Genomic DNA, 26585 nt, shown 5'->3' on the forward strand with positions numbered 1-26585 from the left:
CATACATAAATCATGTAGATGTTTCTATTCTGCTTCGTAAAACTCCTCTGGCCTCTGCTCATTGTCAATTCCAAAGCTACTTCCATATTTTTAGGCATTTGTTATAGTAGCATGCCATTCGAGGTACCAACTTTATTACTGTCATAGCAAATTACCACACATTTAGTGGTTTAAAACAACACAAATTTATGTCACACAGTTCTGAGGTTCAAAAGTCTAAACTGGGTAGTATTCCTTCTGGAGCCTGTAGAAAAAAATCTCTCTTTGCAATTTCCCATTCTAGAGGCCACCTTCATTCTGTGGTTTATGGTCCTGCATCAAACTCTCACCTGTTTTATCATCTTAACCTTTTCTGGTTGACTCCCTCATTTCTCTTCTTTCTCTTATTAAAAAAGAAAAAAAAAAAACTTATGTTTACATTTGTATATTCCCCATTAATCTCCCCAGTGCAAGATTGTGAACTTAATCATAACAGCAATGTCCATCTTTCCATATAAAGTAACACATTCACATAATCTGGGAGCTATAATGTGGACATATTTGGAACCATTATTTTGCCTGACAATAGGGATACACAATAGAAGAAAAATTATGGTGCTGCCAATCAAAACAACATGACAAGTTGTTCAAACATTCTCTGCTTTTTCTCATTCACCTGCAATTATATTGCAGTTTTCAAATAACGAAAAATAAATAAATAGCCAGCTGACCTTTTGCGTTGCAACCTTTCAGGTCTGCAGAAATCACAAAGTTTTTTTCTAACAACAGAAATGCTAGAAATCATTAGTTTACATGTACTTTCTTCATCAAAGCAACAATTCTTTTTCTTCACTTTGCCCTTGTTGCTAAAAAGTCAGACCATCAGTGATTATATAACACTGGAGAGAAGAAATATGCAAGATCTTGACAATCCTTTAGTTGATACATGTTAATCTTACTGTAATAAGTTAAATCACACAAATCTTTAATTTGTGTGAAGGTGATATAATTTTTGCTTTCAGGAAAGTTGTATTAAGAAAAATTAATCCACATACTCAGTAGTGGTAAAGTAAAAAATTGAGCCCTTTTTTGTTCATAATCAATAAGGACTTAATATTCATAAGAATTTTAAAAGGACAATAGTTTTCAATAATAGTTGATGAAAATTATAATGCTACAAAAGGAGGAGACAAAGAGAGAGAATAAATAATAATAATAATAGTCTGGGCATGGTGCTCACATCTGTAATCCTCCTTCTCTAGGAGGTCAATGCAGTTGGATTACTTGAAGTCAGGAGTTCGAGACCAGCCTGACCAAGAGTGAGATCCTGTGTCTCTATTAAACGTAGAAAAACTAGCCCAGGGTCATGGCAGGTGACTGTAGTCCTAGATACTCCGGAGGCTGAGGCAAGAGGATTATCTGAGTTCAAGAGTTTAAGGTTGCTGAGAGTTATGATGATGCCACAGCACTCTACCTAGCACAACAGAATAAGACTCTGTCTCAAAAATAATAATAATGATTATCATATTAGATATTTACATGCATGATATCAAATTTTTATGTATCATTGCATCCTGTGATATATGATGACAATGAGGCTCAAAGAATCTGTTTTTTTGCCCAATGTTATACCACCAGCAAGTGACAGAATATGAAAATAAACACATGATTAAAATTTAATTTGAAACATTCATCATTCTTATTCTCTAATCTTTATCAGTAAAAAAAAATGAAAGAAAAAAAAGAAAGGAGGAAATGAAACTCAACTTTGTATGTTGGCCTTTAATTGAGCTTATAGTAAACATCATAATTTTTTAGCATTAATCTTAGAAAGGCCTAAATTTTGTAGTAAAAAGATATTTTTGAAATTTTTTCATATTCCTATTTCCTAAGATGCTTGTCAAACTGCACTGGTAATTTAATGTTAGATATTTTTTACTTACTAAATTGTTCTCCAGAGATTTGGGGATTGAATGACTCAGAATAGTTCTTCTGCTTTTTGAGGGCCTAAGTATAGTTAACAACTACTGGTTATAAGAGCAAATGAAATATTAATTCTATTAAAACTAACTTTTTCTAAAATGTTAACAAAACCAATTGCCTAATGCTACCATAATTGGGTATCTGATAGCTAGATAAATTAGTTCTTTATACCCTAAATTTATATATGAGTTCTAAAATTAAACAATAATGCATAATTATCACTAATTAACATGAATTGTATTAAGAATAATCTTCTGTTTTTTAAATGAGATTTAACACCATTTTACCTTATACTTGGTACTTGAATTTAATAAGTGCTGCCTATAATGAGGTTGCCCTTTACAAAACCAGTGGCATGGAACAAGTTCATCAGAATGGCTGCCCTTTACACAGAGCAAATTGTATTATTTTGAAATAGTCTGACATAACATACTGATACAACTTTACTTTACATACAAAGTTTTATAGGATTTAAATTCTGTACTAATACCACATGCTAAGAATAATTGTAATGCTCCTAATGATTTCAAAGGAGGATGAATGAGAAAATTGTAAACTGTGTTTACATTGATTACATATTTTTGTCAGGATTATTCCTGAATTATCATGGTTTTAAATAATGGAAAATAGTCAGGGATACCACCTCTACATGAACAGTGATTCTTACATCTTTACATGTATTTTACCTAATTTACCTTGATTCAATAAAATAAAATATATAGCATATGTAACAAAGTTCCTTCCTTACCTTAATCTGTGTATTCTGTTTTACTCTGCTGCCATTTTTCTTTCTTTCTTTTTTTTTTTTAATTGCTGGGGATTCATTGAGGGTATAGTAAGTCAAGTTACACTGATTGCATTGGTTAGGTAAAGTCCCTCTTGCAATGGTGTCTTGCCCCCAAAAGGTGTGGTACACACTAAGGCCCCACCCCCCTTTCTCCTTCCCTCTTCTGCTCTTCCTTTTCCACCCCTCCCTCCTTCTTTCTCTCTCTGCTCTCCCCTTCCCCACCCACACCGTGTCCTTAATTGTCATTAATTGTCCTCATATCAAAATTGAGTACATAGGATTCATGCTTCTCCATTCTTGTGATGCTTTACTAAGAATAATGTCTTCCACGTCCATCCAGGTTAATACGAAGGATGTAAAGTCTCCATTTTTTTTAATGGCTGAATAGTATTCCATGGTATACATATACCACAGCTTGGTAATCCATTCCTGGGTTGGTGGGCATTTAGGCTGTTTCCACATTTTGGCAATTGTGAATTGAGCTGCGATAAACAGTCTAGTACAAGTGTCCTTAGGATAAAAGGATTTTTTTCCTTTTGGGTAGATGCCCAGTACTGGGATTGCAGGATCAAATGGGAGGTCTAACTTGAGTGCTTTGAGGTTTCTCCATACTTCCTTCCAAAAAGGTTATACTAGTTTTCAGTCCCACCAGCAGTGTAAAAGTGTTCCCTTTTCTCCACATCCATGTCAGCATCTGCGGTTTTGAGATTTTGTGATGTGGGCCATTCTTGCTGGGGTTAGATGGTATCTCAGGGTGGTTTTGATTTGCATTTCTCTAATAGATAGGGATGATGAACATTTTTTCATATGTTTGTTGGCCATTCGTCTGTCTTCTTTAGAGAAGATTCTATTCATGTCTCTTGCCCATTGATATATGGGATTGTTGGCTTTTTTCATGTGGATTAATTTGAGTTCTCTATAGATCCTAGTTATCAAGCTTTTGTCTGATTGAAAATATGCAAATATCGTTTCCCATTGTGTAGGTTGTCTCTTTGCTTTGGTTATTGTCTCCTTAGCTGTACAGAAGCTTTTCAGTTTAATGAAGTCCCATTTGTTTATTTTTGTCGTTGCAACTGCCATGGCAGTCTTCTTCATGAAGTCTTTCCCCAGGCCAATATCTTCCAATGTTTTTCCTATGCTTTCTTTGAGGATTTTTATTGTTTCATGCCTTAAATTTAAGTCCTTTATCCAACTTGAATCAATTCCCCACTCACAAAATTTTACTAGGAGGTGGCCAACACATAGAAAATACTTTGTGAATATTTTATAAAATCTTGTAATGAATATTTTGTATATAAAGGTACCTTTAGCTACAATTTCCCATTTTCCCTATGTATGGCTACTTTAGAGGTGACTTTTGGGACACCTGGTATTATACTTTCCTTCTTCCTTTTCTCCCTTTCTCCCTCCCTCCCTCTCTTCCTTCCTTCTCTACTTTATTTTTTTCTTTCTCTTTCTTCTATCTATCTCTATTCATCTGTCTATCATTGTTCTTTATCAATCTAAATATCATCATCTATATTCTGAAGATTTTCTTTTTTTTTATTGTTAAATCATAGCTGTGTACATTAGTGCAATCGCCTGTACCCATTCTAAGATGCACCATAGATGTGGCCCCACCCATTACCCTCCCTCTACCAAAACCTCCCCCCTCCCTTCCCCTTCCTTGGCCCTTTCCCCATAGTCTTGTGCTATAGTTATAGCCTTCATATGAAAGCTATAAATTAGCTTCATAGTAGGGCTGAATACATTGGATACTTTTTCTTCCATTCCTGAGATACTTTGCTAAGAATAATATGTTCCAGCTCCATCCATGTAAACATGAAAGAGGTAAAGTCTCCATCTTTCTTTAAGGCTGCATAGTATTCCATGGTATACATGTACCACAATTTGCTAGTCCATTCATGGGTCGATGGGCACTTGGGTTTCTTCCATGACTTAGCAATTATGAATTAGGCTGCAATATTCTCAATTTATAGTAATGTTGTTAGAATAAGAGTATTTTATTTTCTTATATTCTTTCTCAAAAAATGATTTCAAACATATACACCCTTTCATATATACTTTGAAAATACTTCTTAAGGAGTTTTTTCTCTAGCAAAATATTGCAGTTTAAAAGATAAATGGGCAGTGGAGGCAGCGGTGATATAGGCGGCGGTGACAACCTGTGGCTGTGGCAAGATAGCATCTGCTTTCTCTAGAGCTGACAAACACTAAGGAAACATTGACCTGGTGCTGCCTGGAACTCCATAAAAGCTATGCGCTGCAACCGCTATTAGCTCCCACCCGGAAGTCCGTAAGAGCTGCATAGGACTGCAGCCTGACCTCCATGAGAGCTGCGCCACAACCGTAATCAACTCCTGTCTGGACCTCCATAAAAGCTGCTCTGTGACCCCAAGCAGTGTCTTCCCAGAACTCCATAAGAACTGTGCTGAGACATCGATTGGCGCCCGCCCAGAACTCAGTAAGAGCTGTGCCGTGACCCCTGACCCACGCCATGCACCTGCTGGGCCTCCACACACCCTGACCAGGAACTGCAGGAGACGCACAACCCTGCGTCCTCCCTCCTGTACCCTCCCTGCCTCCATACCAGCCCGCTGGTCTGGCCAGGAACTCTTGTAGCTGCATGCTCTCCGGAGCCCTCCCTGCCTCTGAGCGGAGCCCTTCTACTGGCCAGGGACTGCTGGAGCCTTGGGCTCTCTGTACCAAAGTCACTGGGTGCCAGGCACTTCCAGAACCGTGTGTACCACCCCCCACCATGTTGCTGGATCCAGGTGTGTCACACTCCAGGGCTGCTACCACAACCAGAACTCCCTGGCTGGGGCAGCCCCAGAGGAACTACACAGGGTCACTCCCTACAAAGATCTAGCAACAATAGAGTGATCCGGCTGGGGTCTAATCTTGGAGAGACACCTCCTGAACTATGAGGAAAGCCAGAGGCAATGGTGAAAAACAATCATGAGGTGAAATCAAAAGAAAAACTCTGGCAATATGAATAATAAGAGTAGATCAAGTCCCCCAAGGATCAATGGGGCAGACACAGCACAAGATCCTATGCACAAACAAACAGCTGAGATGTCAGATATTGAATGCAGTATCTGGATAGCAAATAAGATCAAATTAGAATCCCAAACAGTAATACAAAAGATATCTCAAGAATTCAATGAATTCAAAGACCAAATGACCAAAGATTTTGACACATTGAGACAAGAAGTTGCATCCCTCAAAGATCTGAGAAACACAGTAGAATCCCTCAGTAACAGAATGGAGTAAGCAGAAGAAAGGATTTCTGACATTGAAGACAAAGCTTTCAAATGCTCCCAAACTCTCAAAGAGGAAGAGAAATGGAGGGCAAAGACAGATCACTCTATCAGAGAGCTCTGGGATAATTAAAAGAAAACTAATATTCGTATTATAAAGATCCCTGAAAGTGATGAAGTGGCTTCACAAGGCACAGAGTCTCTTCTCCATGAGGTTATGAAGTAGAACTTTCCAGACATGCCAAGAGATTCTGAAATTCAGATAGCAGACATTTTCAGAACTCCAGGACGACTTAACCCAAGTAAGATATCCCACAGACACATCATAATCAATTTCACTAAAGTTAATATAATGGAGAAAATTCCGAAAGCAGCCAGATGAAAGAAAACCATCACCTACAAGGGGAATAATATTAGAATAATTGCAGATGTTTCTGCTGAAAGCTTTCAAGCTAGAAGAGGATGGTCATTGACTTTTAATCTCCTAAAACAAAATAACTTTCAACACAGGATCCTGTACCCAGCTAAACTGAGTTTCATTTATAATGGAGAAATTAAATACTTTAATGACATTCACTTGTTGAAGAAATTTTCCATAACTAATCCAGCTCTCCAGGATATTCTCAGACTTATCCTTCATAAAGACCAGTGTAACCTTCCTTCACAAAAGTAAACCCACTCAGAAAATTTTGATTAAATTCCAACTTCCACAGTCTCAAAAGGATTAAAAATGTCCACCAGACTCTCAAAAGGCTTATTAATATTCTCAATTAATGTGAATGGTTTAAATTATCCTCTAAATAGGAACACGTTGGCTGACTGGATACAAAACTCAAGCCAGATATTGGCTGCATACAAGAATCGCATCTTACATTAAAAGACAAATATAGACTCAAGGTAAAGGGATGGTCATCCATACTCCAGGCAAATGGAAAGCAGAAAAAAGCAGGTGTTGCAATCTTATTTGCAGACACAATAGGATTTAAACCAACCAAAAGAAGGAAGGATAAGGATGGACACTTCATATTTGTTAAAGGTAATGCTCAATATGATGAGATTTCAATTATTAATATTTATGCACCAAACCAGAAAGGACCTAAATTTATAACAGAAACTCTAACAGACATGAGCAACTTGATTTCCTCCAGTTCCATAGTATTCAGAGATTTTAACACCCCTTTAGCAGTACTGGATAGATCCTCCAAAAAGAAGCTGAGCAAAGAAATTTTATATTTAAACTTAACCATTCAACATCTGGATTTAACAGACATCTACAGAACATTTTATCCCAACAAAACTGAATACACATTCTTCTCATCAGTCCATGGAACATACTCCAAAATTGACCACATCCTAGGCCATAATTCGAACCTCAGCAAATTTAAAAAAATAGAAATTATTCCTTGCATCTTCTCAGACCATCATGGAATAAAAGTTGAACTGAATAACAACAGGAACCTGCATACCCATACAAAAATATGGAAGCTAAACAACCTTATGCTGAAGGATAGATGGGTTATAGATGAGATTAAGAAGGAAATCACCAAATTTTTGGAACAAAACAACAATCAAGACACGAATTACCAGAACCTGTGGGATACTGCAAAGGCAGTCCTAAGAGGGAAATTTATAGCACTGCAAACCTTCCTCAAGAAAACAGAAAGAGAGGAAGTTAATAACTTAATGGGACATCTCAAGCAACTGGAGAAGGAAGAATATTCAACCCCAAACCCAGCAGAAGAAAAGAAATAACCAAAATCAGAGCAGAATTAAATGAAATTGAAAACAAAAGAATTATACAACACAGCAATAAATCCAAAAGTTGGTTTTATGAAAAGATAAATAAAATAGATAAAACTTTGGCCAACCTAACCAGAAAAAAAGAGCAAAATCCATAATTTCATTTAATGAAATGGTAATGATAAAATAACAACAGACCCCTCAGAAATTCAAAAAATGCTTAACGAATACTACAAGAAACTCTACTCTCAGAAATATGAAAATCTGAAAGAAATTGACCAATATTTGGAAGTACGCCACCTACCTAGACTTACCCAGAGAAAAGTGGAAATGTTGAACAGGCCTATATGAAGTTCTGAAATAGCATCAACTATACAAAATCTCCCTAAAAAGAAAAGCCCAGGACCAGATGGCTTTACATCAGAATTCTACCAAACTTTTAAAGAAGAACTAGTACCTATATGTTTGGAGAATACTTAGGGACCTAAAAATAGACCTGCCATTCGATCCTATAATTCCTTTCCTAGGTTTATACCCAGAAGACCAAAAATCACAATATAACAAAGACATCTGTACCAGAATGTTTATTGCAGCCCAATTCATAATTGCTAAGTCATGGGAGAAGCCCAAGTGCCCATCGACCCACAAATGGACTAGCAAATTGTGGTACATGTATACCATGGAATATTATGCAGCTTTAAAGAAAAATGGAGACTTTACCTCTTTCATATTTACATGGATGGAGCTGGAACATATTCTTCTTAGCAAAGTATCTCAGGAATGGAAGAAAAAGTATCCAATGTATTCAGCCCTACTATGAAGCTAATTTATAGCTTTCATATGAAGGTTATAACTTAACTATAGCACAAGAATATGGGGAAAGTGTCAAGGAAGGGGAATGGAGAGGGGATGTTAGGATGGAGGGAGGGTAATGGGTGGGGCCACACCTACAGTGCATCTTAGAGTGAGTACAGGTAAAACTTACTAAATGCAGAATACAAATGTCTACATACAATAACTAAGAAAATGCCGTGAAAGCTACGCTGAAGAGTTTGATGAGAATATTTCAGATTGTATATGAAACCAGCACATTGTACCCCTTGATTGCACTAATGTACACAGCTGTGATTTAACAATTAAAAAAAAAAGAGAGAGTATCACTTAAGCCCAAGAGTTTGAGGTTGCTGTGAGTTATGACATCATGGCACGCTACTCAGGGCAACATAGTGAGACTCTGTCTCAAAAATAAATAAATAAATAAATAAAAGATAAATGGATAAAATCTTTGTTTTCATGCCTATTCCTTTTATCTTTACATGTCACTTTTTTAAAATTTTTCATCCACCAGCTGAAGTAAATTGTCTGAAATTAACTTACTATCTGAAACCTGGGCAAACTATATTTATTTATTTCCTAATTCTTTTATGGAACTCAAAATTCTCAGAAAAAGACTTAGCCTTTATTTTTGATGATTTAACATAACATAATGGAAATTACTAGAGATAACTTTAACTTGAGATAGCCTGAAACATGGAGACAAACAAATATGAATTAAAATCTCTGGATTTCTACTTGTAGTCTTTCCTACTAGCCTAAGAGCAGAAAGTGTCTTTCTTTTTTTTTTTTCTTGTACACATTCAGTAATGTTTATTGGGTATCCACTAATTGCCAAGTGTGTTACTAAACCCGGAAGACCTTTTCCTTTGCATATGTATATATGTAAATTATAAGAGGTGCTCAAAGTATATACATAAATATATAATACATAGATAACACAGCTTATAATATGCATGTAATTTTTTGGCACCCTCTGTATATATTTTAATTTCACTACCATACCAACAATATTTTGTGAATCCCTTTCTGTGTCAGTGCATATAAATCTACATCATCATTCTTTTTTTATTTTTATTTTTTATTAAATCATAGCTGTGTACATTGATATGATCATGGGGCATCATTCACTAGCTTCACAGACCGTTTACGTTATGGTAGATAACTGAACCTACTTTCATGGATTATTGGAGTTAATGCAATTTAGGCATTTTAATAGATAATAGACATACAGCAATAATGAATTTTTCATAGTTATATTTTTAATAAAATGTAACATCTTTTCTTACAATTTTCCACAAATTCTTAAAGAAAATTACTGTAAGAGGCAATATCCGTAGCCTACCTGACATAGAAGTCCTGATACTGCTTCACATCCTAGGAAACCAGAAGCAACATAACAGTGTAGGTGAGATATAAAACCCACATAATCTTAAATATTGGATGGATAGTTCCCATTTATATTAGTTACCTTTTGCTGCATAACAAACTATCCCAAAAGTTATCCTAAAATTTAGTGACTTGAAACAATACCCATTTGTTATTGCTCTATACTCAATGACATGCATCTGCGGCAAGCTGACTGGTCACCTGGGTTTGATTGGTCTTAGGCAATCTCACCTATATGCCTGGTCAATTGGCCAACAATCAGCTATGGCAGGAGTTGGTACAATGCTTCTCCTGCCATGTTCTATTGGCCAGAGCATGTCATAAGGTAAATATTTGAACACACAAAGTAATTGATTAGACTGAATGTATATTTCATATATGAACATTTTTTCCATGCTCACAATGTCTTGGCTAGTACTTTAATTAAGAGCTGATAGAGTGATTTGCCAAAGTGGTATTCCATAAAAATGCTCAGAACAAGGGACAGGATTTAAAATTAGAGAAGTGATAAGCACATGTCCCTAGGTATTTACTATTCATCTGCTACTAAATACCACAACCCTTGGGAGTGGATGGCCTAACTGGGATGGTACATTTAATGTGAAGCTTTAAGTACTAACTGAGAGAAAACCTCCTGCAAGGATGGGATGCTACTCTTCAAGATACGGGATTGACTTTGAACTCATGGCCATGATATGGTATTCTTCCTCATTGGCTATGCAAATGTTCCATGTAAGCATGGGAAAAAAATATATGAAATGTACATCAAGTCTAATCAATTACTTTGTGCGTTCGAAGTTGGGTCTGAGAATAAAAGAGGAACATACAGGCCAGGTGCAGTGGCTCACGCCTGTAATCCCAGCACTCTGAGAGGCCCAGGCTGGTGGATTGCTTGAGCTCAGGAATTTGATATCAGCTGGAGCAAGAGCAAGACACCATCTCTAAAATAGCTGTGTGTTGTGGCAGGGACATGTAGTCCCAGCTACCTGGGAGGCTGGGGTGAGAGAATCACTTGAGCCCAAGAGTCTGAGGTTGCTGTGAGCTATGACACTACTGCACCCTACTGTGGGCAACAAAGTGAGACTCTATCTCAACTTCCCCCAAAAGGAAAATTTGACAGGCAACTTTTCTTATCATTGCCAATTATTTATTTGGAAAAGGTATATTTTTCTGTGAGTCTCTTCAGATAGAGAAGTTCTAATTCCCAAGGGGTGATAAGTCGGAGTTGAGGATACTTCTATCACTGGATATAGTCAGTATTCCACTAAACCTACGGATATGGTTACTATCTCATTATTTTTGGACTCCTTTTTTGGTAGACTAGTGAGGAAACGAGAGTTACTGATGACTGTCATTATCGTTAAGTAGAGAGAGTACCTTTTTAGAAGAGAGTAGAGAGGAGTAGTCTGTTACACAGAGGATTCCCTAGAGTGACTCTAGTTTGGTTAGTGCACAGTGACAAGCAGAAATAAGCGATTTCAGAAACAATGGCCAGAAGCTGCTCAGTGTATTAAAGGAACATAATTTTCATGCACGTAACAGGATGCCTATTTGGTGCAGGCAGGGTTTGGGGCCTTCAGATGCAATCCTCAACCACTGACAAACATAAATTGTTGGAATTATAAGATCCATTCTGTGCTATCACCCAAAGGCTCAACAGCAGGGTTCAGCCCCAGTAGTTACCTTCATGTGAGTTCATTCTTTAAATAATTCTTTTTTAAATTATTCACTCTTCCACTGGAACTTCCTAGAGTCACCTCTCAAATAAATTACTTTCCATGAAATCTTGGTCTCACTGAATCTCAAGTACAGTGGGATGACATTTTCTCATTCTTAATATTCCTGGAAAAATCATTAAAATGAAGCAAATGTTTTTACTTATTTTAAAATTAATGTATTTCAGAGAAATTTTGGTTACCTTACTCTGTGAAAGTTATTAACCTCCTCCAAAACACAACGGTTTCCTTACCCCAAATAGTTATGGAGCAACCTTAGGAGTCATTGTTTTCCATGTTAAGCTTCCCAGTATTTCTGAAACTCCAGCCGATTGTGATTCTTGGAAGCAGCCAGAATTCTCTGAGCTGTTCATATATTGAATCACCTCTACTTACACTGACTCTTACTCCTAAGTTACCAGGGCTGTGATTTTCTTTCCTTTCTTTTGTCCAAAAATCCACAAACTACACAGACATTGATGCTTTTTCAAAGTTTTTTTCTGGAAAAAAAGATAAGATTTACCTATACTGATTGAGAATCTCCCCATTTATATAGCAAATAAATGTAGTATAGGTTTTTCTGAAACCAGATCCAAAGAACCCAAAATTTAAAAAAAGCAAAAAACAAAATAAAAATTGTTGCATGCAGATACAATAATATCACATTTCTTCTATGCTAAAACCACTAAAAACACTCACACACAAGAAGGCATGGTGTTTAATTTTATGTGTCAGCTTGGCAAGGCTATATTACCTAAAGTTTACTCAAATACTAGTATAGGTGCTGAGGGAAAGATATTTTTATTGATTAAATTTTAAATCAATAGGTGTTGAGTAAAGTAGATACCCTCCATCAAATGGATAGACTTCATCCAATCAATTAAAGTCCCGAAGGGAAGACATTGAGTTCCTCTGAGGATGAAGGAATATAAGAGCCAACTGTTTAAAATATATCTCTTTTTCTTTGTTTACATATATACACATGAAACACACACACTCTCTAATTATCTGAAGAACCTTGACTAACATAGTAAGATGTAATATTTTCTTACTATATTGATTAAGACTCATTCTAATTTTAGAATCAATGGAATGATACAGCAATGGTAATAATAAAGTGTTATATTTCTTGAGCAATTTCAATCCAAGTGATTTTCTTGCATTATTTAATTCTCACAATAACCTCCTGCCATATTCTATATTCTGGAGTTGATTTCCCATTCACATTAGTTGCCTGATATCTGCAGCACTGGATCCCTCTTTTGCACTATTTGAAAGAGACCAGAAGATTTCTACTTGCTTACTTTCTGCAGTAACCATTCAAACTCTTCTATGTCCCTGTAGCACACATTCGATTGCTGCCTCTTCCCTAATTACATAATGTCCTGAGTAATTGGTTCAGACTTATTTTGGCTTCACATTTATAAGACTCTGATATTCCAGGTGTGAATAGTAGTCACTGTGCCAGAGCAGAATATTATTGGACTTTGGAATCAAAAAAGAAAAAAGAAAAATCCTAAATATGAATACAAAACCTAAAATTGGCTTCACAGATACTTTAAGTTCTTTAGGCAAGTTATTTGAGATTCTCAAGCAAAATATCTTCTTTTGAAAAATGTCTAATTTTAAGATTGTTGTAAGACTTACATGAGATCAATATATAAATTAACTGACAGTATTTAAGGAAACAAAATACATTTCTTCTGAGAAGGATTTGTGATAGCTTACATATATTAAACATCAACATTCTCTGGTACATGTTAAATGTTCAAAAGTATTAATTATTTAAATTGTACTGTCTGTTTATATCTAATTTGTATTTGTTATTATTTTTTACTTGTGTATTTCTTGAAAATGACATAACATTTTATTTTTTATGACATGACATTTTAAACTCAATCTGAGAATATCTTTATCTGAGTAGGTTAAACTATTTACATTTTTGTACACTGTACACCATTTTTAAATTCATTTTTCTTTCTGTCTTCAAATGGATTAATTGAGATTTTTGATCCTCATTTTTTCCCTCCTTTAAAATTGAGACATTTGCCAGGCATTCTTAGTGGTAGCATTTAAAAATTTCAATATGCAACTTGAGATAATTAGATTAATGTTGTTTAATAACTCTATCCTTTTCCTGAACCATAGAAGAGCATGGGAACTCTATAATCATTCCCATAATATTCATGTTATTTGGGAGGATATTTAATTTCATCTTTTTTTTGTTTAAACAGTCATTATGATTTTTTGTTAGTTGAAGGTAAAAAGGTCAGGCCAAGCTAAGCAATCTGCTTGTAGTTTAATTTTATAAAAGAGCCAATTGCAAATATATGGAAAAGTGAAAAGAAAACACATATGAGGTCTAACAAGTTCACAAACTCATCCTGGAAAAAGCACTACTGTACCTTAATATTAAATATCACTCCTGTCATCATAACGCATACAAAAACATACAACAACAATAATGAATGCCACTCAGCAGACACCACCTTACCATGGCACAAACACACATTATATCAAGGTAATGAAACCTTACTGAGTTGTTTGTACAGCACTGTCAACATAAGCACACAGTGGTGCATGGTGGAAAGTTCACAAACTTAAGCGTCAGACATGACAACGCTGATGGTCTTTCCAGATAAAGAGTTTCAGAATTGCTTGGAAAGGTGGACTTTGTACTGATGTTGGTGCATTGCTTCCCAAAGGGAGTAATTCAAAGGTGACTGCCAAACTTGTCAGACCACATATTCTAGTTCTTCATCCATATAGTTTAATTTTCTTAGTTTTTTTTTTTTTTTCTTCTTTGTAGGCTTGGCTTTTATATCTCCCGAGGCTGAATATGAAACATGGCAACATTAGATTTCTCCCTAAAGTCTCTTCTAGGATATGCTCAATTATCTACATATTTTAATTCTGGATATGAAAATGTAAGTATAGCAATAAGATTATGAAATTTGAGAAAACAGAAAATAAACTTAGATGTTTATAGAACAGAATTTCTCACATTTGTGGAGATATGTATTATAAATGCAAATGCTATTTTAAATCAAATATTTACTTAAACTCTAAAGCAAATATTTTTTTCAGAAAACATTACCTAAGAAGAAAATATAAAACTTACTTCCATAAATTAGGATATTATTCTTATAAATGTAACACAAAATTTTCCCAAGTAAATGATATATGTGGAGAAAAATAAAATTGACGTCAGTTTTATGGGGTATTATACGATCTACTATCTATGCTCCACTTGATTTGCATATGTAATACAAATATGTAAATATCTCTATCAATAGATGTAGCATTTTTTTATAGAAAAAGTACATGTAGATTTATCTATTTTTCCCATTTAAGGACATTTAGAGTATATTTTCTATTTTCTGAACAATTCATTTTCTTTAAAATATTCTTTTTTTCTTTTTCTTTTTTTATTATTTTGTACATATCATTCTTTTATACAAAAAGGAAAGAGCTTTTCAATTTAATTTCATATTTTAGGAACTCAGACCATAAATAAATGTACAAAGGAAATGACAATTATCACATATCTCAACACCTAGGGAAAAGTGGAGATGCTTAGTATTTTAAAGTGTTCTTGAGGGACAGAAGGATGGACATATAGGCAAACAGGTAGATTAACAGATTGATGGGTAGCCCAGAAGAATGTCATGTCTATAATAGGATTTTGCTACATATAACATTTGATGGCACACTTTTTATTTCCTACTGCCAATATATTTGTTTTATCTTCTACTGAGGTAGTAACTAAGGTTTGACTCAAATCTTTGGCTGTATAACCGTGCACAAATGGTTTATCTGGTAAGCACTGATAATTCCTCCTGTGCAAAAGTCTGGTTAATGTCTACCTCATAAAATTAGCATGACACAAACTAAATACAATATACACCCTAAGGTATTAGTCATCATTTTATCATAATTTCATTGATCCTCTGTACTTCAGAATTTTTAAAAAATACAGTCAAAACATATTTTTATATATGCCTTTTCAAATTCTTCTTTCTGCAATTTTTTTAAATTGAACTTTTATTTCGTAAAGCATATGCATTTGCAGATTGGTATGCACCTCCACATTGTCCTTTAGGAAATTGTTCTTCCTCCAATTGTGTGAAATAATATCATTTATCCCTTCTAATTACAGTACAATTACTTAAATTATTTGCCAAAACCTGAGAAAATGCCTCTAATATGTACTGTTTAATTCACGTTAATTTGTGGTAAAGGGGAAGGCAAATAATATTTTTACTTTAGAGATCATTTGTCTTACTTTAGTAAATGGCCTGTTTATCTTTCTCTTATTGCCTTTTAATGTACATTTTCAATATTTCATTCAAAAGCTCTTTGAGATGTTAAGATTATAAACCTTTGCCTATAGCTTGCAAATATACAATATTTTTCAGTTAGTAGTTTTCATTCAAACATAGTATAAGATATATTGCTAATACTTCAGTATTTGACAAAATCATTTTATTCTGAAGTTAAAATATAATATCAGAACTGAAGCAATACTCCTTTTTCTATCTTTTATCATTGTTAATTATCCTCAGACAATTTGTAATCTCCATTTTACAGTGATAGAAGAACAGGATTACGATTAGAAATCTGGTTTTCATTCTCCCCACTGTTCACACGTTATCTATGACTTTGGACAACTTATTTTACCTTCACTTCTACAATTTAACAAATTTACAATTCATTCCTCCTTCTACACTTCATTTCATTAGGGTCAAAATATCATATATAAATACTTCATTAAATTTCAAGAAGTGTAAGAGATTTAAAGACTAAGTAAATGGCATTATCTGTATCTTATTTTTCTAATATTTTTTCTATAAACCATGCCATAGATAATTTTATTTTTAATGTAACATTAACATAGTATTGCTAATGCAACTCAAACATAGTATTCATCAGGAGATTTTAGGAATAGTGAGTTTCAGCATAAAAACATTTGATGCACATCAACAAGACCTTCATTTTTCCTTAAGGAAGGAGCTCTTAACAGAAACCTCTGTTTCCCCTACGGTGATTTTGTCCTTGCAGGAGAGAGCTATCCTTATCACAATCTGTCTATAAAAGAGTGAGTCAGTTGTATAACTTGTCAAAAAAGAAGAATTCTAACACAATACAGTAAAAGACATACATACATATTTAACTTGAAGATTATTGAATATGCTTTCTAGGTACCTAATCAGCATAAGTCAGTACTAAATTTATTCTTGTGGGGATCATGAGTAAGTAAGACACTTTTTTTTAATGACAGAAAAGTAGTTTCCACAGGGCCTTAATTTACTACTGAAAATAACAATTTTCAGAATGTTAGAATTCTGAAAACTAGTTATTCAGATGTTCTACCAAAAAGGTGATTTTATTTTTAAATAAATTTGAGAAATGCATATAGTACATCTCCCTATGCTGAATATATTCTTTAAATGTTTAATTAGGCCTTTCATCTTAGATACTTATAGATTCATAGATGTGAAAAATAATACAGAATTATTTCATATACCATTTCCTTGGTTTTTCCCTTAGGGGTAATTTCTCTTAAAACTGTAGCATAATATCAAAAGTATAATATTGAAGGTTCTGCAGTGAAGACACAGGACATTTCCATGACCACGAGATCCTTAATGTTTCCCTCTTTTAGCCACACTCACTTCCCAATCTTCTTCTCCTTAATTCCTTACAACCAGTACTGTATTCTCATTTTTTAAATTTGTCATTTCAGGAATGTTATAGAAATAGAATCACACAGTATACACCAATTGAGATCAACCTTGTTTTTTTTGTTTTTTCTTTTCACCCAGACTAATTATCTGGACATTTCTTCAAGTTGTTATGTGTATTGATAGTCCATTTCTTTTTATTGCTGAGAAATACCTCAGAATATGTATGTACTATAGGTTTTTAATCATTCACTTCTGAAGGCCATTGAGATTGAGTATTTTTTTCTATTACAAACAAAACTGCTTTTATAACATTTATGTACAGATTTTTCATGAATATAAGTTTTAATTCCTCTGTAATAAATGTCCAAAAGTGCATTCACTTGACCATATTGTAGCTACATGTTTCTTTTGTAAGAAACTGTTAAATGTTTTGGGAGTGGCTGTATCGTTTCACATTTCCACCAACATGTATGAATGATCCAGTTTCTCCACATCCTGGCAAGCATTCAGTGTTGTCACTATATTTTGTTTCAGCCATCTGATAGATATATGAAGATACCCCATTGTGATTTTAGTTTTCATGTGCTAATGGCTAATAATGTTGAAAATATTATCATGGGTTTATTTTCGAGCTGTATATCCTCTCAGTGAAATGTGTCTTCATGTCTTTTCCCCATTTTTCCTACTGGACTGTTTTTGTTTTGTTGAGATTGAAAGTCTTCTTATATTCTAGATACAAATCTTTATGGGCTATGTTTTTGGCAAATACTTTCTCTCATTCTGTAGTCTGTCTTTTAGTCTTCATAACAGGGTCTTATGAAGAGCAATATATTTTAATTTTGATAAAGTCCAGTATACAACCTTTCCTTTTTAGGGATTATGCTTTGGGTTTCAAATCTAAGAACTCTATGCTAAACCATAGATTCCTGAAGATTTTTTCTATTTTTTTTTCTAAAAGTTTTATATTTAATGCCCTTTGGCCACTTTGAGTTAGTTTTGTTATAAGGCGTGAGACTAAGTTGAGGTTTATTCTTCAGCTCAACTTATATAGCTTCAGTAATCAATACTGTATGCTATTAGTAGAGGAATAGACATATAAATTAATGGAATAAAAGGAATAAACTCATAAATATGCATCACTAATTTTTGACAATGGCTCAAAAGCAATCAATAGAACGGAAGTATAGTCTTTTCAATGAATGGTACTGCACCAATTGGACATTACGTTGAAATTATGATAAAGATTAAACTTGTATATCAATTTGGGGGAAAAGTATAAGTCAAAACTATATTTTGTGTAAATTCTTCCAATCCATGAACATGGTATAATTTTTCATTTACTTAAATTATCTTTTATTTTGTTTATTAGTATTGTACAATTTTTAGCAAGTGAATCCTGAAAATGTTTTATTAGCCTTACACCTAAATATTCCTGTGTATTCAGCTTTTCATACATATTCTTTCTGTCCTGAATCTTTGTCTCTCTTTAATATTAAATATAGGACTTTAACTTGACCTCGGGTTTGTGAGGAGTTTTGTACCTGGAAAGTTTTTTTGATATGTTCTTTTCATTATCAGTTCTGTTTCTAACTATAAACCAATACAGATCCATGATCATATTAGAAGGACAACTTCATTTACTATAAATAATTACTGACTATGCTATCTTCTTCAGCTCCTTTTAACACCTGACATCCAGTTTCTTTCATTTTAACAATTTCCAGCAACAGGTATGTGGATTATAGGTTGCTGTTTTTGAAATCATATTTTGTTTTTTAACATAATATCACTTTAAAAAATAACAATTGTTTTGTTAAATAAAGTATGAGGCCTTTGATAAAACATCACTGTTAAGATACCCAACAAATTTCTAGCATATGAAAGACAGCAATGATTTTAAGGCTTAATTTTGTTTAATGCAGGGTATTCCAAACCAATTTTTTAAATACTGCCTTTTTCACTTTATCCCACCTATTTGTAGGTCATGGAATTCTGTCTTTTGGTGAAAGAGAATTTGATAAAAGTCAGAATATTCAAGTGGCAAAAATATGTAAGCGGAAATGGGGTGGCTTGATTTATTCTTAGTAAATAAATGATACATTGCTTATATCCCCCCATTTGTTCCTTACATTTTTATTCATAAAATGATGTTTTCCTTTTACTAAATGGAAACTTTAAAATATATATGCTTGTACCTACTTTAATATACTTTTTCATACTTTACATCACTCTAGATGTTCCATTATCCTTCAGCTTTTCTAGTTTGTGATTTTTATTGACATTCGAGAGTAGAAAAAGTGAGAAATTAAAAGCATTATATTTACTAAAATATGGAATGGAGAATTTTATGAAAATAATATTTCCATACATTTAAATGGCATGAAAAAATATGAAGAGTGATGCAAAGTTGACATTGAAAACAACAATTTTTAAACAAGTGTAAAATGAACAGAAAATCATATTATACAAAGAAGCATTAGAGGCCTTTATCAAAGAAAGTGATCTTTTAGCATATCAACAGTTTATTGATCAATTTTTGCTTAGTTTAGAGGCCATTTCAGATGTATTTTTGCTTTTTTCTCTTTCTTTTTTGAAAATAGAACTTTATTTTATGTATGTATAAATTTTCTTCATGATGCTCTTTAAAAGAGAGCCACAACTTCTAACATTGCTGAGCTCATCTTTCCAGTGGGGTGCACTATTAAGGAAATGTCCTTTCTAGTCATTTTTCACAGTGGTAACAGTTCACAATTTAGTGTGTGTCCTCTTCACCCCAGAGTTTACAGCTGTGTCTGAAATCAGCAATCTGTACTTGTTGAAACACCAGACTTGCAGCAAAATCATTTTTAGCTTTGAGAGCCCATCCAGCTGAGTACTTACAAGCTGAAGAACCACCACATTATGATCTTCTCACACTAGAGACGTTTTACTTTTTCGCCTTCTTTATTTTTCTGTTTTTAGTAATTTACCTGCTTCATACCATCTGCTCATATTATTCCCCTATTATGTTGCTGTTGTCAATTGTGATACTCCCTTGAAAGCTAAAAATCCTTAGTTTTCTTCTGGGTTTTTACCTTAAAAATCCTTCTACAAAGGCCCAGCTCCATTCAGCTAAATCCAACACAATTCACATGATTTAGTAAACACTGTTGAGTGTGCTTTTTCTATTCCAGACACTGTGCTAAGTGTTAGAGATATAAAAATATTTATCTTTTTTTCTATGATACTACTGAATTAAAGATCTAATATTTTTAAACTGGTCCATCATTTTAATATTAGCCTTTGTGAGAAGGGGGCCATATTATGTTAAATGTGCATTCTGATAAGGTATTATTTTCTGAAAATGGTAAATATGAAAATGTGCCCAGAATATATAAACATAGTCTTGATTTCTACAGAGCTTGCAGTTCAGTATAAAGACAGACATATAAAAATGTAGGTGTGAGCTTACAAATATTTAGTTGGTTTTGTCAAAGTAAAATAGAAACTAATCTCCAAACCAGGGGTCCTCAAACTATGGCCCGTGGGCCACTTGCGATGGTGTGATTGTACTTGTTCCCGTTTTGTTTTTTTACTTCAAAATAAGATATGTTCAGTGTGCATAGGAATTTGTTCATAATTTTTTTTTAAACTGTAGTCTAGCCCTCCAATTGTCTGAGGAACAGTGAACTGGCCCCCTGTTTAATAAGTTTGAGGACCCCTGCAACATTTTATTTGGGAATCACAGAATTGCAATTCAAGGCATACATATAGATTGACATGGTCTTCAGTCTGTCCAAACAACAAAGACGAGGTTGGGAGTTTTACTATAAATAAAATTGTTACATATTGTTTTGAAAGAGATCTTATTGGCTCTAAAGAAGTTTGGGAGCTGTGAGTTGCGATTGTTGATGATGGCAAGTAGTTTTAGAATCATGGCAGATCATTTCAGCAGCCTCTATGTGAAACTCGTCTTAGGGTTATGGTAGGCCACTTCAGCAGCTAGGCTTGCTGAAAATTCAATTGTTGGAGCTGTGCTATAGGCATTTTCCTTCTGGCCCCTCAATTCTGATTTTCTTGAATATGACAAAAAGTACCCAATTTGTTAAATCAGCTTTCACAGGCTTTTGTTGTTTTGTTGTTGTTTTGAGACAGAGTCTCATTCTATTGCCCAGTTTACAGTGCTCTGGCTTCAGCTCACCTCACAGAAACCTCAAACTCTTAGGCTCAAGTATTCCTCCCAGTTTAGGCTCCCAAGTAACTGAGACTACAGGCACCTGTCACCACACCTGGCTACGTTTTTCTTTTTTTAGTAGAATTGGGGCTGTCACTCTTGTTCCAGCTGGTCTTGAACTCCTGAGCTTAAGGGATCATCCTGCCTAGGCCTCCCAGAGTGCTAGGATTATAGGCATGCACCACTGCACTCAGCAACTTTCACAGTTTCAAGAAAAGCAAAGGGTGTGCAATTAACGTTACCTTGGTAAATTCAATGACTGTAGTATCAGTATGGATCATAATGTGGAAAATGTTGAGACTGATACAAAGAAGACCAGCAACAAGACTCTTTAAGAGTTCTCTCTCTGCTTTTGTCTACTCCCAGCAAAAGACAGCTGATACTTATACATTAATAGACACTTAAAAGCCTGGTTGTAGGTGGTCTGGGCATTTGTTGTTGTTCACATTCAGCTTTTGTCTTAGGTAAGTCCTGTGAACTCATTCAAGTCTTGGGAATAGTCTTAGTAAATCTGTCCTGCCTCAGCCATATTTCTGGGTCCAGCATGTATTTTTGACCCTCTCCAAGTCATGAAATTTTTAAAAAAGTTCCATTATCCCAGCTGCAGTGAGTCTCATCATTGACTTATTAAAATGTTTACTGTGATTTTCTTAGCAGCTTGGGACTTCTGTCATAGGCCAGGAAAGAAAGAGATCAATATGTTGCAGGAAGATGTGGCCCAATGGAGAGAATGAACACCCAAACACCGTGTTTAAAGAAGGGCTTTATTTTAGCTGTTGGAGCCGCAGAACAGAAGAATTCAAAATAATACTACAAGAAAGTGCAGGGAAAACACTTGAAGAAATCGGCCTGGGTGAATATTTTATGAGGAAGACTCCCTGGGCAATTGAAGCAATACCAAAAATACATAACTGGGATTTGATCAAACTAAAAAGCTTCTGCACAGCCAAGAACACAGTAAGTAAAGCAAGTACACAGCCCTCAGAATGGGAGAAGACATTTGCAGATTATGTCTCCAACCAAGGTTTTAATAACCAGAATCCACAGAGAACTCAAACATATTAGCAAGAAAAGAACAAGTGATCCCATCTCAGGGTGGGTAAGGAACTTGAAGAGAAACTTCTCTGAAGAAGATAGGCACACAGCCTACAGACATATGAAAAAATGCTCATCATCCTTAATCATCAGAGAAATGCAAATCAAAACCACTTTGAGGTATCATCTAACCCCAGTAAGATTAGCCCACATCACAAAATCCCCAAACCCAGAGATATTGGCAAGGATGTGGAGAAAAAGGAACACTTTTGCACTGCTGGTAGGAATGCAAACTAATACCTTCCTTTCAGAAAGATGTTTAGAGATCACTTAGGGATCTAAAATTAGACCTATCATTCGATCCTTCAATTCCTCTACTAGGTATATATCCAGAAGACCAAAAATCACTTTATAACAAAGATATTTGCACCAGAATGTTTATTGCAGCCCAATTCATAATTGCTAAATCATGGAAGAAGCCCAAGTGCCCATCAACCCATGAATAGATTAATAAATTGTGGTATATATACACCATGAAATACTATGCAGCTTTAAAAAAGATGAAGACTTTATTTCTTTCATGTTTACATGGATGGAGCTGGAACATATTCTTAGCAAAGTATCTCAAGAATGAAAGAAAAAGTATCCAATGTACTCAGCCCTACTATGAAACCGATTTGTAGCTTTTATATGAAAGCTATAACCCAACTATATACCCCCAGAAGAAGGGGAAAGAGGAGAGGGAGAGAAGGGGATGGGGAGGATGGGTGGAGGGAGGGTAGTTGGTGGGACCATGCCTACAGTGCCTTTTATAAGGGTACATGTTAAATTTACAAAGTGTAGAGTATAAATGTCTTAACACAATAACTAAGAAAATGTGGTGAAGGCTATGTTAACCAGTTTGATGAAATTATTTAAAATGGTATATAAAACCAGCACATTGTACCCCATGATTGCATTAATGTACACAGCTATGATTTAATAAAACAAAATAAAAAAAATAAAATGAAGTTTGAGCTTTAAAAAAAAAAAAAAAATGTCCAAGCTCCCCGAATGGCTCAGTCTTCTCTTTTTTATCCCTAGACAAAAAGTTCCAGCCCATGATTACCTCTCTCTTTGCTCAGTTTGAATCAAGCTGGAGAAGTTGACTCCCACTTTTACAGACCTGCAGGCTTTTACAGAGCTGCTGAGGAAGTAAGGGTTGGTTTCCAGGTCCCCAGAGGTTAAGTTTCTACAAATTCTTAAGAGCTGAGTCACCTTGGGGAGGAGCTTGCAGGTGTCACCTTGAAAAGACCTCTGTTCTCTTAGAATCTAAGAGACTAAGGTCTAAGATTTAGACCTTACTTTTTCCTGGTATTCTCTCTCAGATCCTAGTGGATGACAAGCTTTTCCAGCAAAGCTTGCTACTTCCCTTTTCATGCCTAAACCTTGTAAGAGACCTTCTCAGGACTGTCAGCTGTTTGCATCTTTCCAGCATGTAGTATTTAGCTGTAGAGAAAAGCCTCTGAATGAGTATAAAATCTCCTTTGTCTAGAGATCACCTCAGTGGTTCTTTATTCTTTTGCTAATCCCAACTCAATCTTTTGTAATTCATTAACATTTTAGCTATGTTTTTCTTACCCATACCCAACAAGGCCTGCCCAGGTTGAACCATATTCCATCTGTCTTCAGAAGCATCCATCCTTCCCTAAAGCTCAGGTTGACTGGTTGTTTTTGACATCAGCTCTTCTACAGCTTCAAGAAAATGTATGAAATTGTAGTAGGTATTTTTAAGTGTAGTAGCTATGCTTTTTTCAGCTACCTGCATTGTAAGCAGAAGCCAGAAGTCTTTGGATAACCATTTTAACAAGTACTAGAAAGATCTTTTTATGCCTAAGTTTGATAACTGTAAGTTTAGACTCACTGCCTTCCAAGATGGTATATATATGCCTCAAGTACAAAAGGAAAGGTCCTCTTACTAATTATAATGCCATAGTGAAAATATGTGCACATATACTACTAAATTTTATAAAACTAAAGCAGAAAATCTATACTTGTATATACGAGACAAGTACTATTATTTTTACAGTTTTATAATTAATATCACAGAGAGATAAACTCATACTACCATAATTTAGAAATGATTAAACATGACTGATAAATACAATTAAATATGTATTATCTCCAAGTGATAGCATATTTTTTTTTTTTTTTTGCCTTAGACTACTCTTACTATACTAATTAAACAAACATTTCTGAGTATTCTTTTTAGGATCTCACAAGCCTGAGAACAAACAGTCCTCTGTGGTACATTCTCATTTAGAGACTCAGTTATGAAATTATAAATTTCTAACTCCCTTGGATTGTGGCAGAATGCATTTCTTTCTAACTATATAATTCATGGAAGCTTGCTTCTTCAAAGAGAACAGTTTAGAGAGAAAATGTCTGCTGCTTTGAAGGTCACCTTTTGGGCAGTCAGTACCCCTTAACGCAGGGCTCATACTGATTAAGTCAGGCTTACCCAAGATAATTTTGCTCTTGATTTACTCAAAATTAAATGAGAAATTCTTCACCTTTGCCATCTTCTACTGTTTAGAAACAAGTAGAAGGTTCTACTCATACTTGAGTAGGAGGATTATATGTCAGGGGTCAGGAATATTGGGGACCGTCTTAGAATTCTTCTACTACATACTTACATATTTTTTTAAGTTACTTACTCAAATCATTGATATTAGTATATACTCAAACATAAAATACATTTTTAAATAAAGTTATAGTAATTTTGGTAAAATAACAATAATTATATAAATAATAGGCTATTTTAAAATTAGAAATAATAATTTTTTTTTTTTTTTGAGTCAGAGCCTCAAGCCGTCGCTCTGGGTAGAGTGCTATGGCATCACAGCTCACAGTAACCTCCAACTATTGGGTTTAAGCAATTCTCTTGCCTCAGCCTCCCAGGTAGCTGGGACTACAGGAGCCTGCCACAACACCTGGGTATTTTTTGGTTGTAGTTGTCATTGTTGTTTGGCAGGCCTGGGCTGGATTCGAACCCGCTGGCTCTGGTGTATGTGGCTGCCGCCTTAGCCACTTGAGCTATAGCCAAGAAATTACTATCTTAACTTGTATGATTGCATCTATATGTATGCATCTATATGTGTACACCTATATGAAACAAATTCTATTTTATTCATTTGTGAAAATTTTAAATTATTATTTACATAATAGAACATCAGTTCTCAATGTATGGGTCGCGACCCCTTTTTAACAATGGAAGTACATTGCAGCTTTAGAAAGATTGAGAACCACTGTAATAGAAGATAAAATTTTTTTTCCCATTTTTCCAAGGCATTTGCAATCTGAAGATTATTTTATTGATTACAGATATGATCAATCATGTATTTTTATACTTCTTTCATACTATTAAATTATTGGTTCCTGGGTTTCAAATGGCTTCTGAAAAACCATTCCATGGGAAATACAGCATTCAAACTGTATTTAAAAGCATTCAAATACTTTCAAAAAAGACATAACAGAATTAACATACTCTCACTTGGTGCTACTTGATAAATGTGCTAGCCAGACGAAATCATCAGCAAGGAAGTGACCAGTGTTCCAGCCTACTGTGAGAAAAATCGTGTGTGTGTTATCCTTATACTAGCCCAGTATTGTAGTAAAATGGATAGCTGTGATATTTTATATGGTCACATAAGTAACTTTAAAATAATTCAGGAGCCAAGAAGAGTTTCACATTCAGTATACAGAGCCCATGAGTAGACATTAGAGATAGCAACACTGGAGGATTTATTGTAAGAACTGACATTTTTTATTCAGATTCTTGCCCAATAAAACATGTTTCTAATAAAGGTTGGGAAGAACAACGTATAGCATAGCAATTAGTGACATTGTTTGTATGTTTTCTTTGAAGTATTTTTTTGTTGTTGTTCTTTTGTACTTGGCTGACCAGTCATTTGTATGAGGAAT

This window comes from Nycticebus coucang, chromosome 3 (assembly GCF_027406575.1).
Source record: "Nycticebus coucang isolate mNycCou1 chromosome 3, mNycCou1.pri, whole genome shotgun sequence".
Lineage (NCBI taxonomy): Eukaryota > Metazoa > Chordata > Mammalia > Primates > Lorisidae > Nycticebus > Nycticebus coucang.